Source organism: Charadrius vociferus, unplaced genomic scaffold (genome assembly GCF_000708025.1).
Source record: "Charadrius vociferus isolate BGI_N301 unplaced genomic scaffold, ASM70802v2 scaffold72, whole genome shotgun sequence".
Classification (NCBI taxonomy): Eukaryota; Metazoa; Chordata; class Aves; order Charadriiformes; family Charadriidae; genus Charadrius; species Charadrius vociferus.
In genome coordinates, this window is record NW_009647830.1 from 1,466,002 (window position 1) to 1,483,197 (window position 17,196).

Genomic DNA, 17,196 nt, shown 5'->3' on the forward strand with positions numbered 1-17,196 from the left:
GGTCTTCACTTGCAGTGTACTGCTTATTTGATGATTGTCTTTGGACATACAATACAGCATCGCGAACACCTTCAAAATGCAGACTCTGCCTGTGAACCCTTCTTCTGAAGCAGAATGTCTTCCGGAACAGGGTATCATTGTTACTTTTGGATGCCTGTTACCCAACATCAGAAAATTGTAAGTCTTTAAGCAATGCTGGAATGAGCATTGGCTGACAATGCTGTCCTTAACTCAGATCCAACACTAGCCCTGGCTGTGCCCACTTCCAATACATGTTCACATGCTCGCACAAGAGAAATGGAAATCCTCTGTGTTCCTTTTACAATTTTTATAACAATGAGTCAGATCCTTGGCAAAAGAAGCAGAAGCAGTAAAAGTAGAAATATTCACCCAGAGTATCTGAAAAGTAAAGATAAATTTTGAAACGCCTTACTCATGGTTTAAAATAAAAATCTGCTGACATCTGGTATGGATCAGCTGGCTGAATTGCTTTGATTACTCATCCACAGCCAAGTTCTTTTTTATTTATTCATTTACTCATTTATTTCATGGTTATAAAAATGTGTTTCATAATAAATATGGAGAGTGACAACACAATGCTGATTAACAAATATGATGTTCTCAATATCTTTAACAGATTTCAGTTTTTAAAAGGAATTGTGTGTCTGCAAAAATGTCAGTCCTAAATTTTATCCATGCCTTTGCTGTCACAACTTGTTTTTGCCTTTCTCTGGATATGCTAAATTTATAGGTGTTGACAAAGTATTAAGAACCACAAGAAGAAAGTGTCTGTGTAGAGCACTTCCATGAAATTGTATTATAAAGACTCATTCTCCTCTAGCACACAACTGAGCTGCAAATCACAGAAGGCTAAGAGACTGTCCTGGGGAAATACACAAACAGGCATGTGCATATTCACCCTGCTCTAAGCACCTACTATGGGCCACCAACAGACTGAGCCTATCACACCTCTGGTCTGATCTCATGTAGCATATCTGCATGAACCGATTTCCCAAAAGAAGCACAAAGGACCAATAAAACCCAAACCCTAAATAACTAGTTCTTAGATGGAGGCGACTCAGTCGATGAAATAAAAAATGTTAGAAACATACAATAATTTGGGTTGAAAGGGACTTCAGGAAGGTACAACTCCTCACTCCAAAAAGAGCCAACTCTGATGTTAGATCAACTCACTTAGCATTTTACTGAGTTTTTAACATGTCCAGAGTGGAGGTACCATACCCTAACAGCCTTTTCTGATGTTGACCACCATCATTTATTTTTTTTTCCCTGATTGAACTTCCCTTGGCGCAGCTTTTGATTGTTTTGTCTTCTCCTTTTAATACGCACCTCCAAGAAGAGTCTTGTTCCAACTTCTCTATAAACTCCCTTTAGACAATTGAAGACAGCAACTAGAGTTGTCCTTCAGACTTCCCTTTCAGTCTTCTATTCTCTATATAGGGCAAATCCAGCCCTCAGCTTTTTATGATTCAACTCCCTTTTTATCTTGGTGTTCTGCAAAGCTGCTTTCTAGCCAGGCAGTCCCCAGTGTGTAGTGTTGCATGGGGCTGGTCCATCCTAACTGCAGGAGTTTGCATTTGTCTTTGCTGAAGGCAAGGTTCCTCTGAGCCCATTTCTTCAGCCTGCTGAGAGCACTCTGAATAGCAGCCCTGTCCTCCAGCAAATAGACCACTTGCCTCCCAAAGAGCAACATAGCACAAAGTTTCTGAGATTGCACGCCATAGAATCACACCGGTCATTACGAAGATGGTAAGCAGAGTATTGGCTCCAGCACTGACCCCTATGGAACTGATAGGTCACCAGTAACTGGCAACCAGCTGAACTTCAGATTCAGATTCAGACCTTTGCGCCTAGCAGTCAAGCTAGTTTGCCTCCTACCTTATGGACTGCCTAATCAGTATCTCATCAGTTTTGCCACCAAGATATTACTGAACCCTGAAGTCCAGGGTTCTAATCTTGGTATTCATCTTCCTCACTTCCCTCATGATCCTAAAGTCCATCACCTCATGGTTGGGTAGCTGGGGCTACCACAGACCTTCACCGTCTTCACCAGGTCCTCCACTCATGAGCAGCAGATCCAGAAGACCCCCTTCTTTGATTGATGGGGTCAGCATTTGCATCGAAAAACATCAACGCATTCCAATAGAGGTCTCCTCGATGGCTTGCGCCACACCATGTTACCCTTCCAGCAAGGAACAGGACAGGTCAAAGTTAGTCACAAGAAACAGTGTTTTCAATCAAGCTTCCTCTAGTGCTCTAAAGAATGCTTCACGCAATTCCTTTCCTCGTTCAGACAGTCTGCAGTAGATGCTCACTGAGATGCATTCATGTCGGATTCTCATTTGATCTTGACCAGCCTGTTATTCCTTCCAAAGCAAATCTGGCCCTGCAAATTCAAGCTGCTTCACTCCACTCCACTCCAAAAACTCAATTTGGTGTCGAGCACAAGCCTTTTCTCCATCTTAAGAGCCAGCACTTCCCAAAGGGTTTGTATTCATCCACTGCAGCACACCATTTGCGTGAGCTATCCCACACCACATTTCTGTGACCCTATAAAGGTACCATGATGGTACGCAGACTTCTTATTCCTTCTTTTTGCTTCCTATGCACTGTGTGCTTCTGTACAGGTACTTGAGATGGGCCAGCAGGGAAAGTGTGAAAGGTTCACTTATAATTGTGCCATTTAAGTACCTCTCTGGCCTTCATTCCTCCACTCTCTTTGTGCTTCAGTCTCCATTTCCTGGTAAACCAAGGTTAAAGCCCTTATCCCTACATTAGCAAAAATAATTGCACATGCTAGACAGCAACAACCCTACTGTCTTCAAGCTAGCCTGCTTACTTCCCCTCACTCTTAGAGTCATAAAGCGTACCTTGGACAATGCGAATCCAGCACACGTTGATGCAATGCCTACTTGAACGTGCAAATGACCCGAAAGTACAGTTCTAAAAGATACTAGCACCCATGCAGCTTAATCACAGCTTTTCAGACAGCTGTCCAAACTTAAGATCATATGTGAAGCATTCTTTGCTGAGGATGATCCTCTCACATTGGAAGGACAATAACTTATGTTCCTATTGTTGAAGAACAGATCCACAAAAACCACAGGACTACAAGGTGTACAAGATGCATGGCTGCTCTTGTGATAAATTACTGAAATTACAGGAATACAATAACTATAGGTGGCTTGGTTATACAATGAGATATGGATGTACATTACCCTTTCACCACATGTTCCAACAATGCTTCTGTTTCTACTCCATATCTGCACAAAGCGGAATTTTCTGGCGTTTCTACTCCTTCATATCTGCACAAAGCGGAATTTTCTGGAAAAGCTCTTGTTAAAAACAAGTACAGCAACCTGCTGAGTACTGAGAATGAGCTACTTTTATGTCTGAAACTTCCCACTGCTCCTAAACAGATTTGTGACTCCAAGCAGACTCATCTATCTCATTAACAAGAAGTACTATTAGGGGAAAGACAGAAACCTTTGAATTTAATTAAAATTCAAGTATGTTTTGTCTGAATGCAGATTTTTATATATGTTGTTACATACAAAAGGAAGAGTATTATAAAGTTGTATCTACCCACTTGTTTACAAAAAAAGAATAATCAGCTAATATTTTGACAGAGTGCCATGAAAATATTCAAATGGGGGGAAAAAGGCACCAACTATGAAATTTTGGCAACTCCTGCTTATGGCTTATCTTTGCATGCCATAGCCTACTCCAAAAGTTACCCAGTGGAAAAAGATGTGTCTTGATACCATAACTTCAAAGCGATCTTCAAATGTGTTTGGCTGGAAATCAAAACAGTTGAGGTGCAGAGGAGCATGGAAATCCACTGATCAATCCTGACTCCTGTTTGCACTGCCATTTGCGACTAGGAGGCTGCACCAATTTAAAATTCTTAATCATACAAACGTATTTTTAAGTAACCTTTTAATTTCTTAGAGGAACACTCCACAGTTCCTTAGCTAACTGGTGATCCTTGTAGACTGTTTGCGTAATGCGAAACACAAAGCCTAGCCACTGCAGGTTTTAAAAAACATAAAAACATAATTTTAATTATGTGTTCAGTCAATATCTCCAAATCTCTGATCCCATTTCAAAAGAAAAACTTACAAAAAAATGTATTACCAAGAAAATACCCAGAGGGAGAGAGGAGGCTCACGAAGTTATTGGGGAGCGAGGAGCAGGGGAAAAGCTTAAAGATTCCTTTAGCTACAAAAGACAAAGCAGAAAATCAAATCTAGAAGAAATAATCATAGAGCTAAGCCAGAATGAGTTTCAATTGTTGTTCATTTAAATTCTGAAATATTTCTACTGACATCACTGAAAGCACACTTATCTTATTTTTCTTCCCCACAGAGTCAGGAAGGAGAGGGATTATCTGGGGAGGTTCACTGGACTTAAGACAGTTAATGAAAAATTCTGCCCTCATGCTCAGTGTTGTACATCCTGTTTTGCACAATAGCTGACAAACACATGATTCAAATAAATAACCACTTCGCTATGGATTCCCTACCCCTACAAAAAACAAGCAGAAGGCCAGTAAAAAAAGCAATCAAACCAAACCAAGCAATAACAGCTTCAGTGTCATAAAAGATTCCCTACTTCAGAAGCAAAACCCATCTGAAGAAACCCATGCAGGTGGTGGGTCTCTCCCACAGCCCGAGTATTACACACTGCATTTGAAGATGGGAGCTTTGAACCAATGTCCTGAGGTAAAGCCCCACTGACTTTTACTGCTCCTTTGGTGAAACAGTATCAAAGGGGAGACATTTGTCTTGCTCCTGTTTTGAATTCAATTTTTTCAAATACTTTCTGTGCTGTCCAATCTCCAATGTGAGAAGTTACTGAGGAGACCCTCTGGTCTGTCCTGCACACCTGGTGTGGAGCAATTGTGAATTCCACAAGGCACAGCTACCAAGTAGGCCCCAAGACAGCTTCTGGAAGCACGGTTTCTGCCATCTGAGCACAGCCACCATTCTCCAATGAAGGTGACCCTACCTGAGGCTGGGAGAAATTTCTCTCTGACTCCGAGCTTCATCCTTAGCACAAGAGTGGTAATACTAATTCCATTTGAGCAGGTTGCTACTGTGGCAGAATGGGAAAGACAGAGAGAATGACATGACAAGCCCCATACTTAACAACAGTGCTGCTGGACTGAATAAAGAGGCACACAGCCCTGAAGCCACATAATGAGTGCATCTGGTCGATCTCTGGAAGCGTGCATTGCCCAGTCCAAAGCACTCCATCAGTTTACCTACCCAATACATGTGAGGTGACTTCCGTGCTAACAGCAAGCTCCTAGACTGCCGTCACACTGTACCTTTTAAGTGGTGATATCCCAAAGTTAGACCGACAAGGTCCCAATGGTAGCACAGGCCTGAGTGTTACGGAGACCAACACCCAGCTCAGAGGCTGTACTCCTAGGGGCCAAGGTGATAAAGACTGGAAGCCCAACCTCATAACAGGTTACAGCATGACCAGGAAAAGCAGCAGCAATGATGTCCCTGTGATCTATCAGGATCCCACACCCTTGAAAATCCAGCACTCCAGATCAGGTCCTGGTCAAGACAGCAGACCCAGCACTGGTGATGAACCTCCCAAACATCATTCAGGCAACATTCTCTTCTGGGTCAGATCAAGAGGCCATCTAAACCAGCAGAAAACAGCACGTGCTCAGAGAAGGAATATAAGAAATAAGGCAAGTATGGAACGGTCATTCTTAAGTCTCGCCTTCTGGCTTCCAGTGAAGACCATTGTTTTCTTTTCACTGTAGGCATTCTTCCCATGAAACTCTACTCCAACAGTGCGCACTGGAAGCTGATAAATACCAAATCAAACCCACCGTCTTCTTCTATCAGTTCCATGTCTATGAACACCTCACCTTTATAGGAGTAACAACCTTCTAGTTCCTGAGATACAATACTGAGCCTCCCTTGTGCTGACAACACCCATTCAGTACGACATTTGCAGGGGTCATTGATTTGACAACTCAGTGGCATTCACATATCAGACAGAGGCTGACATTAACATGTGGTACCCAGTATTCCAGACAGGACACCTTATTTCTGTAAAGTCGTTTGTTTTTTTTTTCTAATGAAGACAATTTGCGTGAAAGTTTCCTGCAGAAACAAAAGCTGTATGCCAAGGGACATACTATCCATTTTCAGAAGCAGCAGGCTCCTGGGAGAAAAACAACAAAACAAAAAACTCCAAAGAAAGCACACCACACAGAACAACCAGGCTGTTTGTACCATTTAATTCATATGGCAAGCAGAGGGGGAAAAAATTTTGAAAAGGACCAAACTTCATGGAGGCTTGGTCCCTCAGGTCAGGCTCCCAGAAACTTGCTCAACTTTTGCTTGCAAACTTCAGAATTCAGAAACCTTGGAAGTTTTCCACTGCAGTGAAAGGCAGAGCTTTAAAAAAAAATACAAGACTTTAATTAGACATTAAGTAAGATAGCCTTTTCTCAGCTCCATCCCCTAGGATATGTTCTAAGAGAGCTGCATTTCACACACTGAAAACATGAACAATTTTCAGCTCTTGTAAACAGCAGTCTGGGGAAAGAGCACTAACTTTCAAGACTTAGCTTCTACAATCTGACAGAATCAGGCAAGCTAGAAAACTCTACCAACCTCTCTCTGAAATACACCACAACATTTTAATTAAAACAGTTTTGTGCTTGTATCTTTGATCTAGGATCAAAGTGATCACCCCATATAAAGCTGAACCAAGTATTCAGGTATTTCAAATGCTGAATGACAGGCCAACTGAGGATTAAAGGTCAGGCCAATAGTCTGAAATGTAGTAAAAACAGACAATGCTAAAGAACACTTAGATCTTCACAAAACACAAATAGCCTTCAGGCTTGCTATAAGTTTACTCAAAGTGAGACAGCATGATCTATTCAAGTTGTGCTCCAGGCTGGATGCCTAAAGACAGGGTTGTGCTCACAACCATGGTATCAATTTGCTACATGATCTATTCTTTTGGATTCACCTATATTTCCCTTCTGACAGGGCAGATTTATTCTGAAGTTTTACATGACTATCATAGGTCCAGTTCCCTACGGGATGTATATCATATTACTTTGGGCTGCTTGTTATCTGTCCTTTTCCCTGCTAGTTTTTCATACAGCTGGAAATGAAGCTGAGGTCTCCTCAACAATCACGGTTCCTCAGGGACTATATATTAAATTGTTATTGCTCACATAATAAATTCCCCGAGTATAGCATATCGATGAAGCCAAGAATGCTCTAAAGCTCCTTCCCATGATTTATTTAGTTCTTGACTTTAAGTTTCCCTTCCATGTAAGAGCTTTTTGGCTTTTTTAATCAGAGATAAGCAAGTCTCTGAAAAGTTCTGCTAGTTTAATACTGGGTTATCAGATGGTCAAAGCACTAACAATAATTCATTAAGGACCACTCACAGTCTTAATTACCAGGTTTTGATTGAGATTGCAACAACCAACACAGCAATTATCACAGGTCTGTCGGAGCAACTAAACCTGAGCAGCAACTTTGCCAACATGTCCTGAATCCCTTGTCTACCAATGCTTTTTGCATTATCTCCTGCATCAGCTGTCTGCAACAAACCTCATTCAGCTACACGTGATAACAAGTATTTCTCAGTATGGTATCATAGGAAATAATTAACAGTACTTCTACTCCTTGCATCAAACTGATACTACGGTACTACTGTGCAGATACTACTTCAAAACATGCAAACTTGAAGTTTTCTCTGGTTTCCGGAGAGGGTGGGTATTCATACCACTGAAGCTTAGATGCTTACCTAGGCAGCTAACTTCCTATGGCTCCTCAATACTCAACAGAGAAGAAAAGCTTCTCCAGGAATAAATTCAGAGCAGAGACCCAGTATAAGCACTTTGTTGAAACAATTTCTTCTAGAAGTGATGAAAACATAGAAGCACAAGAGAAACTAGCTGACTGAGGCTAGGTGGTTCACACTGGAACACAGAGAAATAGGAAAAAAACCACCAAAACAACTCATTATATCATACCAGGCTGGCAGAGTTCAGTGAATCAGACTTTTGATACGACTGGATTGCTGCCTTCTCATATTCTTTGAGGAGTCTTGCCCTCTGCAATCCTGAATGAAGGCCACAGGAAATAGATTTCATGGATATTTTGATAAGCAGGTAAACAGAGGTCGTATCCTCCCAGCACAGAAATGATAATGTTTATCTAGTGTTTGGTTTCTGTGTCTATACAATTTAATTAACCTTATGATAATATCAGTGTGATCTGCAGTAGAATAAAAGATGAGGCTTCATTTGTCTTCCTAATTTCAATTTTACTGTGAAGTTTCAAATCAGTGATTGGGAAAGTTGAACAGAAAAAGTCCTATCATATTCTATGAGATACCTGAATTATACAAAACATTACTGTGAAGTACCTTCTGTATATGAATTACTGATCAACTATATTATTTATTATTGCATCAGTGTGAGTGGTATCTTTTAGCGTTACCAACTTCTAGAGCTGCATCGTGAAAAGGTAATAACGTGGGTTTATGACATCCAAGATTCAAGGATTCGTGGGTGCACATCATCTGGTCAGCTAATAATCTTATTCATGGTCCTGGATTTGTTTAGAAAGCAGATATGTAAGAAAGAGGACTTGGGTCCTTGACTTCATTTTATGCAAATCATGTAGATCATAAGCACGAATTATGAATTTTGCAGGAGAGATGCTTTTATGACAGCTTGCTCTATGAAGAGCAACAGTAACACATTTCACCTTGAGAACACCTGAAAGTTAGTCACAGCATATGGCGAATAATTCACACTAAGCAGTGGACAGAACAGAGAGCTTCCTGTGGAATGGAGACCGGATATCCAGTCCTGTAGATCTTCAGAGCTTTCTCAGGCAAAAGATTTGATGATTTTCTGGTATTATTCAGATAGTTCAACACTTTCCAGATGAGTTAGATTATTCAGGAATTTGTTAAAGTAGCATTCTGAGATGTTAATCTTGTTCCTTGTCTTTTACTCTTTTTTTTTTTTTAAAAAAAAAAAAAGTAACATCTTTTAATTAGAAGAAAAAAATAAACTTTGACATTGTTAGATTTCTTTATTTTCAGGCTAAGCCAGCTGATGAGCATTTGCTCAGTTCTTGCCCAAAACACTTCTGCTCACAGCTATAAAAAACACTTAAGATTCAGATGAGTTGCAGAGCATGTAACAATTCATAATCTTGGCTATAGAAGTTGACATCTACATATCTGTTCCTCCATCTGGTAAATTGGTAAAACCATACCAATCTTGAAGAAAGATGAGGAAATTATTATGATGAAGTTCCATTAAGTCATATATGAAATGAGGAAGTTTAAACACTTCATATACCGATGTATAAAATATCTGAGGTACTCTTTCAAATGTGGATCACTTGTTACTACTTTTAAAATATCACAGCTGATACTTAGTACATGGAAAGGAAACAATGTGCAAATACAAGACATATCTCAGATCTCCTCTTTCACCCAAGACATCTTCCCTCCTCCAAGTAATTTTTGTAAGAGTAGTTATTTTCACTCAGAATATTCTTAGGAATATAAATTGCTGTAATAGTAGGGTTGCTAGCCAGTGAGATCAGATGTGCAATCTGCCTAATACCATGTGCTGGATATAGATAATAACATGTTATGGCTTACTTCTAGTTTTAATTTTGTCTGTGGATTTCTAAGGCTGGACTTTTCTGTGAGTGATGTGATTGCAAACATATGTCTTCACATTTTTTTCCCCCCACAGGTGTTCTTCAATGCTTGTTACAGAAAAAGTGAGTGATTACTAACATTTCTTAAAGGAAAGGGTAGAAGAAATGGGAAATGCAACCACAGAAGTGCCATAGTAGCCTGGAATGATTTCAGAAGGGAAATGGAACAAAGGACACAAAATTTTCTATACTGTATTAGGAAAGTCTCTTTAGTACAACCAAAGCATTAGCAGAAGCTCGTAAACATTACTGTAGTCTTTCTGGATTAATTCACAGCCAACGCCTGGTTATCTGTGACTGAATTTTAGTCAACAGAAGGAACAATTTCAGCAGCAGAAGAACAAGTAAAGGACCTTAAACTTAGTGTTCTTTGAGCATCTGAACTAATTAGCCTGGTGTCTCCCGTGTCCCTCACAATGCCCAGTTTTCCTTCATATTCCTAACATCTGTCATTGTAATAGCCCATATCCTCCCAACATCCCCAGAGCCATGCCACTATATACCCAAGTTTATTCCTAGACTCCTCAACACAATACTCTTCTCTCAATCCCTTTTCTTCCAAACAGTGATGCATCTAGCTCGTAACAATACGTACTGAAAATAAAGGTGTTAAGAGCAGAACTCTCCCTTCCTTCTTCACAACGAGGGCATTAACATGGGTCTCTACTCCATGTCAACACCAATTTTCATACAACCTCTAAGGCCTCAACAATTTTAAGATTTTGCTTTAAATTAGCGAAAAGATCCATAAGCTATTAGAGTACAGATAAAGATGGGAGTAATGGCATATGCCTCATTTCCTTAAGCAGGAAGGCAACAAATTAGATAAAAGGATGCATTTTACAGAAAAATGCTCATGTCACTGCTGTGTGCCATCTAACATTTTTAAGCTTATAACTTTTGTCCCCTAATGCACATCCATTTGAAAAAGGCAGACAAAGGAATACTGTCAATACAAAAGTACCCCAAAAGATTTCTTAAGCATAGCGACACACATCCCAACAGTATGAAGTTAGTTAAAATAAATAAATAAATAAAATCAGTAAAATATAGCTAGATAAAAGCAATAAAGTTACCAGTGATATGCTTTGCTGCCTTGACAGTAACTCAACATAAAAGATTTTTTTAAAATGTTCCCAGTCATGTTAATGAGCTAAAATATTGCTTCCTGAATAATAAAATATTAGGACCATGCTATGCTACAGCAAGCCGCTATAAACAGAATATGCCGTTAACAACAGAGATAATGGAAAGCTGACACCTTATAAACTTTGTTATCTTGCACTGTTTTATGAAAGACTAGAGTAAAACACTGTATGACACACTGCAGGGAAGACCAAGAAAAGGACTCGGCAATTAAATTTCCCAAATGAATGACATTTTTGACATTTCTTTTCCCACAAGAAACTTCATGACTTAGGGTGGGTTTTTGTTCTATTTTTCCCTAGGAAAAAACAATCAAGATAATGATAGTAATTGGTAAACAGATGAGTGAGAAATCCCAGAAGCAATCTCATATTAAAAGGCCACACTGGATATTACTGAGGAATACTGCTCTATAACATTTTCGGTTGACTCATACATGTTTATTTTGCCTTTTTTTTATTTTTTTCTCTAAAGAAAACTTTCCAGAAAACAAGAAGACACATTAAGAAGGTCTCAAAAGGTCATTTAATCCAGCCAATACCCCTGGTAGGATCAATCAATTCCACTACAGACATCCACGTAACTTCTCCAACTAAAACTTCCAGCAGCAGAGACCCCACAGCCCTCCCCAGACGTTAGATGAGGTTACTTCCGTCAATCACTTTCAGAAAAGTCCTTTCCTAACATCTGACCTGAATCTCTCTCATTGCAATTTAACTCACTGCTGCTCCTAGTCTCAATAGGCCTTGTAACTGCTCCTTTTCCCCACTATTCTTACCTTCACAATTCTGGCGTTTATCCCACCTTTCTTGAAATTCAGTGCCCCAAACTGGATACAACAGTACAGCCAATATCCTCTTATACATAGCATAATGTAATGCTGTTTATAATTGTATTTTTTTAAACAGCAGAACAGTGTTGACACATTTACAATTTTTACTCCAATACAGCTATTAAAACCTTTTCTTCAGTTTCGTCTAAGCAGGTGTTCCTCCACCTTGCATTTGTGCCATTAATTATTCCGAATTGTAGCACACCGCAACAGTCCATACTGAATTTCAGCCAACTTTTTATAGACTATTGCTCCAGCATGTTTATCCTAATCCTGTCTTTCAAAGTTCTTGCTGCTTCCTCCTCATGATCACCTGCAAAATAAGCAAGTATTCTGAGCAGACCAAAACTAAATCCTCCAGAAATACATTTAGCCCCCTATTCAATAGCAGATGCTTCACACAATTAGTCAACGCAGTTTCCTAACTACTGGTTGATTCATCTTGCAGCTGTTTCATCTACCACGTATTTCTTTTGCTTGCTTATAAATGCAGCATGCAAAAAAAAGTGTCCAGGTGTTTAAGGGAAGATGCATCTCATCTACAGCTTCTCTGCCATCCACAAGGCCTGCCACTTTCATAAAATTAAATTAGGCTGGTTTGACAAGAGTTGCTGTCAATCAAGACACACTGTATTTTTATTTTTTTTCCAAGTATTTGCCAAAGATTGTGACATCCAGCACTTTTCTTGAATTCAAGTTAGGTAAACTGTCTGCAATTCTCTAATTCCCCTCTTTCACTTCCATTCTCTTACTTTTTTCCACCTTTCTGAAAATTCACCCCCCTCAATGTTTTTTTGAGCATGAATATTTCAGCCAGCTCCCTAAAAGCTTAAGGATAACATTCATCAGGATCAGCCAATACAATAGCAACCTTTCTCTTCCTCTTTCTGCCCCTCTCTCATTTACAATAATCATGCTAGCTACGAGGGAAGATCACCATTAACCACCTTTTTTCCCTTTTAATCATTAGCCATAAACTTCCACACTCAAATTCAGCTGCAGTCTGGACCTCAGAACAAGCACATACAACCTTGATAAACCAACTCTTTGATAAACCAAACTCTTATTAATAAGGCAATATAAATACTCAAGCCTCTGAATCACTTCACCAAATTTGGTATAGTATGTAAGTTTGACTAACTAATAATGATTTCAGTTCTTCCTCTTTAGGCTGAGAGAGTTGGGGTTGTTCAGCCTGGAGAAGAGAAGGCTCTGGGGAGACCTTATAGCAGCTTTCCAGCATCTGAAGGGCGCCGACAAGAAAGCTGGAGAGGGACGTTTTACAAGGGCACACAATGATAGGTAATGGCTTCAAATTAAAATTCAGATTAAATATCAGGAAGAAATTTTTCATTCTGAGGGTGGTGAGGCACTGGAACAGGCTGCCCAGAGAAGTTGTGGATGCCCCAACCCTGGAAGTGCTCAAGGCCAGGTTGGATGAGGCTTTGAGCAACCTGGTCTAGCGGGAGGTGTCCCTGCCCATGGCAGGGGGGTTGGAACCCGGTGATCTTTAAGGTCCCTTCCAACCTAAACCATTCCATGATTTATTTCTTGCACATCTTGTATGGCATTAAGAAATTTAAGATGGGCAGCACACTGCTGCTTTTTCCTCTCCTCTCCCCCATGAGCCCATCAGTCACAAACTAGATATCAAGATATCCTGAGGTTACCAGTGATATATATATTTCTTTAACATCATTATGTCATTTTCACAACACTTCATTGACTCTTATATCAGGTTTTCCAGAGGAAATAAAAGCCACATTGCCATGCGATCAAACACAAACTCAGAGTAATCCATAACTAGCATCATTCTTGCTCACCTACCAAACCAGATTTTAACAATAGCAACCCCAGAAACAAAAAGGCCAGCTGGACAATGAAAGTGTGAATCTTGGCTATAAAGCAGAGTCCCCCCTCCAAGCAGGACTTGCCTCTGATAAACCAAAGGAGGTTATCATCTCCAAGAAAGGACATACACTAACCATACCTGTGGTGCTTTCACCCTGCCTTGCTTCCCTGTCATACAAGAACTCCACTTTTCTTTTAAGGCTCCCAGGCAAACAAACAACACTTGGTGCGCTGTCTCAAACGTAAGTGGACAGAAGTATTTTCCATTGAACGTGAAACAGATTAGCAGTAGTCATTTTGCAAAGAGTATTGAGACCTCCAAAACCCAAAATACAATTCTAAAGTAAATCGCTCTCAAGAATATGATCAATTGTTTTGTTAAGTCCTGTAGAAAGTATGTTAGAAAAACTAAACTGTCTGTCTTCTACTCTTGCTGTTAGAAAAAGATAAAAGGAAAGAAAAGCAGACCTTTGTTGTTTTGTTGGGGTTTTTTAACCTTAACACCTCCAAGGAGACAGATTCCAAGGAACCTTGCTCAAATTAATTTAAATCTGTCAAAAAAAGAAATGTATCACAGCCCTGGACTTTACTGCTACTATTTACTTTTAGAAACACATAGAGCTTATTATAGCTGTAGTTCATCATGACCTAGCGTTATTGCCCTACACTTCTTCACACACTACATTTGCAGAATAAATTACAGCAAATTCTCCTAAGATCTGCAACCAATGTATATACAGACAGTGAAAAGAACCTGTAAGCAGTAAGAGCTACCAAAGAAACATTTTTTTCCTAACAGAAAAAGCATATATACATTTTACAGCTATCCACAAAACCCACACTAACTAGAAAGAGTGAGAGTATGCATATGGACGTGCACACAGAGATCCCCATCTCATTTTCTTAGTAATCATTGTTCTCACCTGTAGGCTGTTGTGTATCTTTACACGTGTCACTGATTGCAGCCTCCAGTCTCAGGGTATCACAGGCCCGTAATTTCTGCACATGGTCTAAGTTTAGCTCTTCTCTGTATCTCCATTTCCAGAGGTGCTGTGATACACAAAAACAACTGGCTTCAGTGTAATTTGGGGTGGCCAGTATAACAAGCGCTGTTAAAACAGGGATCTTCAGGAGCCAAATTAACTTTGAACATCCAGTACTGGCAAGGTTTAGAAGATTTGTTTGCTGATGGACACAGGAAATTTAACAGAAAATTGAATTTCTTCTTGTCTTCCCCTTCCTTCCTCTCCTCCCACAACAGTAGATTACTGAATTACTTTTATGTATGAAGATACTGATTTTAACAGTTCTTTGGGTAGGAAGGAAGGGTTCCCCCTTGTTTTCATTAAAATTATAATATTGTAATTTATAAAAAAGGGCACAACAGGTTACACGATGGACGCCAAATAAGGCAATGGCAATAACGTTTAGGAATTACTAATAGGCAGATACTTCTCCCCTGCAAAAAGCGGGGCATACATGAACTGCCAGTTTGTTTAAAGTAGTACTATCTCACCCAAATTCCTACGATTGCCTCACCAAGTGAGCTGTACCTGTCATCTTAAACACAAGACCAGCTAAACCTTATCCTCATAGGTAGGAGAGCACCCTCAACCTTGTTTACCAAGAAGTGGAAGGCCATCAATTTGCCTCTACCCCATTCGACATGGATACAGAGAGACGGGAGCTGCCTGTCTCCGCTGGCAATTAATTATACAAGCATGCCCTATATAAACCTTCCAGGAGAATTCTAACACACATGCCCCCAAAGGTCCATTCTCAAACACTGGTTTACAGTAACTCCCAAAAATATGCAAAACTTCATCAGAACTTAATATGGAAAATGCAATTGCCAGTAAGCAACGTAACTTTACTGTTAATCCTCTATTCCTTTCCCTGAATCCCAAAGCCGGGTAAAAGATGAGCTTTTTGCAAATTTCTACCCTTTCAGCTTTTTTCTTTTGTCACTGCTTTAGTATTGCCTCCATGTAACTACTGTATTTGGGGGTTTGGTTGGTTGGGTTTTTTATAAAAGATGCTTGGCAAAGTCCAATATAATTCACAATATACCAAAAATATAAATATTAAAAATAAAAAACTAAATTATATGGAATATTCTGTACTATCAGCAAGCCTCTTTCTTCTTGCTATGTAGCCTTTTATTAAAATCTAATACTAACACCAGATTAATGTGACAGCCATGAGTATACAAACCAAGTTATAAAGGAAATAAGCTTTTATTACTTTTCCAAAGATACAGCTAGCTTAAAAGTAACAGAGGGATGATGAAAATCTCTAAGGGGAAAAAAAAAAAAAAGATTTTTTCTGGAAAAAATATTCAAATTGTTAAACAGTTAATTGGATTGCCAGGCTTATAGTTAATACAGCAATCCTCCTTACACAAAGTCTTTACTTCAGCTGTGTATTTCCCCAAGTACAAGAGAATTTAAATCAAACTTTTCTTTAGCATTTTGAGATGTTTCAGTTCTTATGATGGAGTTACGCAGTAGGCACATGGTACCAATACAGACAATACCCCGGACCAACAACAAGAAATAGAAATGCATTAGTCAGATGCCAAAAACACGCATAAAAAAAAAACAAAAACAAAAACCCAAAATAGGTTTTGTCCTGCTGGAATTCTCCAGGAGTGTTACGGCTTCAAATGTAACAGTTGCAGAGCTCCAGCTGGAAGAGTCCTTCTCAAAAAGTCGTTAGACATCATAGAGTGAGTCATTCTTTAGTGAACATTAATGATAAAAAGTTTCAGTGCCATTAGCGAAGTCGAACGTTAAACTTCTTCTAAACCATTAAACAGATGTTCCAGCCTTTATGCTAGCATGACTTTTTTCCTAATTGCCTCAATTACATCCTACTAGGAGCCTGTTGTTCCTGCATCTCTGCACAGGACTCAAACTTCAGCCGAAACTTTTCTCATCTCCTTCCACCTCCGCAGTTCCTTTTGTTGATTCCCTCATAGAGGACAACAGCAGCTAACAGATATGCTGCTAACAAAGGAGGGCTTCGCAAGCAGATGAAGGGACAAGGCTACAGAAATGACAGAGCAGAAGAAGGAGGAACATGTTTCACAGGTGGGTCTGAAAGCACATCGGTGGGATGGAAGGAAGCACACAGCAGAAAGGGGCCAGACACAACTCTAACTGTGCTGTTTACATTTAGTCCCACAACAAAAATTACTCTGGGAAGGAACTACTGGTTGGCGAAGGTTAATGGCCTGTTAATCACAGAACAGGTCTTTAGAATGAACTGTAATTAAGCCTTTTCTCTCCTTCACTCCCCCTTGCCCTTAAAGACCATTTAATGCACATCTTGCTTCCCCTGAAGAGGCCCGTGAGGCTGGGGATGAAACCAACAGAGTTCTTTATTTTTTAGAAGACATGACTGCGAATGGCTTCCAGCTGAAATGTTAGAAATCTTTTCAAGATAAGTGACTTGATATGACTCATTTGCTAATGTCATAAGCCTGTGGCACAAAACATTGTAAAAAAGATAGTTTTGTCTAACTGCTTATTAAATAGAGTCAATTTTTATATTGCTATGTTTTTGTTTTCCTTCTACATCTCAAATAGTCTAATTTCT